This window comes from Kryptolebias marmoratus, linkage group LG7 (assembly GCF_001649575.2).
Source record: "Kryptolebias marmoratus isolate JLee-2015 linkage group LG7, ASM164957v2, whole genome shotgun sequence".
Classification (NCBI taxonomy): Eukaryota; Metazoa; Chordata; class Actinopteri; order Cyprinodontiformes; family Rivulidae; genus Kryptolebias; species Kryptolebias marmoratus.
In genome coordinates, this window is record NC_051436.1 from 22,180,671 (window position 1) to 22,182,857 (window position 2,187).

Here is a 2,187-nt window from a genome sequence, read left to right on the forward strand (position 1 = left end):
CACAGATGCCTATCATATCCTTGGCTCAGCATACATGTTCCTTCTTACTCTGCCTGTGACACAGGTTGCCTATAAGAGAAGTTTCTCTGTTCTCAAACACATTAAAAATTGCATAAGGAGCACACAATCACAAGAACACCTGGAAGCATTTATGCTCATGAGCACAGAAAAAGACATTTTCATGTCTCTGACAATGACTTGGTCATAGACAGAGTTGCAGAAAAAGCAACCTGTTAAAGAAACTCGTTATCCCCCAACATTGAGTAGAATTCCATATAGCAATGGACTCCGGGGAGAATCCGCCCTAAGTCTGCTCAGGTCCGCCTTACTGCTCCACTGATCGGCCCGCCCCCAAAACAGTGAACTGTTAAACACCGAACCCGCTGCGCAGTCGGAGCGGATCCACACACCGTACGCGCTCTTTTTAAACCATTCTCGGTTACAGCCTTGACGTCATTCGGAGTTAGAAGTTGGACAGCGACAGCATCTCCTTCAGATCGTTCACTTCTTGCACAGTAAGTAAGCTGGTAAAACTGTTCATATGTGCTTGTTTGTGCAGATGGAAAAGTGTGTGAATGTATCTGATATGTCTCTTTGCTAATTGTAACTTTGTAATGACCAGCGAGCTTGGTTAACTAGCATTTGGTGCTAGCTAATGTAGATTTGAGTTAAAGCTTGATAAACACCAATAATATTTTGTTTATGACTGATCATCGCTAAATGTCCGCGATGTCTCAGCTAGCGTGTGCATGCTAGCGGTGTGTGTATTGTAGCATGTTCTGCAGTTAGCTTTATAGCATGTTCTGTAGCACGTGGTTCACGACAGTTTACGACAGCAGGTAGAGAAGGCTGCAAAAGAAAAGGGAGGGAAAACCTCTGGTTGTGGATCTGTACCGTGTGGCTGAGGCCGACAACAGCTAGGCATAAAATAATCGTTCAACTTCCACGAGAGTCGCGCTTTGTGTGAGTTACCACGCATAACAAGAGAAAGCGTTACAGTATGTTTTTGAGGAAGGGGGGGTCGTTAACTTTCCGCCATCTCTCTGTTGAGGGGGGTGTGTGTTTGTGTGCTGGTGTAGATTCTGTCATCCAGGCCATGGTAAATTCAAAAAGGGTTAAAAAACAAAAACAACTGGACTTTTATTCTGTAGTTGAAGACGTTTCGCTTCTCATCCGAGGAGTTTTCTCAATTCAGAACTAGAGAGTGTGGAGTTGAGCTTTTAAAGCTGAGATGTGATGTAAGCTGGATTGCTTGCAAATTGTTAGGAGAGTGAGAACAATTTGCAAGCTATAAGTAGCAAACAGTATTTTTCATGTCATGACTTCATTCTTTCCCACTGTCTGAATTTTTTAAAACTGTTTTTNAGATCAGTACCTTGAGGCACGCCACTACCTGACTAGGTCACTTTCATGCAGAATCTTTGATTTGCAAACAGAAGAGAAAGAAGAGGACATTCGACTAAAGCGAAAGCGAAAGGCGATGTAAACATCTTGTAGTTTTATATTTCCACGTAAATTCAACTTTAACTGTCTGAAACACACATGCAAAGACAGCTGTAAAAGGAAAACAGTGCCATGCAGACAATTAGAGCATACATCAGAGGTGTTCACTTCCAGGCCTCTAAGGCTGGTGTACTGCAACTTTTTGATGTGTCCCTTGTCCAACACAGCTGAATGAAATGGCTGAATTACCTCCTTAATATGCTGTCAAGTTCAGAGTCCTGCTGATGACCTCTATAATTAACTCAGATGTGTTTAAGCAGAGACTCATCTAAAAGCTGCAGGACACCAGATTAAAGCCTAGATTTACAGACCCCTGGTATATATTAATCAACAAATAACTCGGGGAAAAAAAAATAACTGCAGCTTGGCTGATGACAGTTTGAGATTTTTTTTAATATTAACATGTGGTTAGGTACAAATGAAGATGTGACTGTTATTAATATATTACAATACAGTATAATTATTTAGGGAGGTTGACTGTGGTTGTTTTTCCTCTCCAATGTAGACATTTCTTTGGAGATTCGGGTGATGACAGTGAGGAAGATCAACAGAAGAGGAGAGCCAGGGTGCAACCCAAACCCTCAACACTACCACAAGCTCCTGCTGTCCCACCACCACCTTGTCATGTGCAGAGGAGCAGCACAGTTGTTCTGCCTCCACCCACTCCACCGACACAAGGTGAAT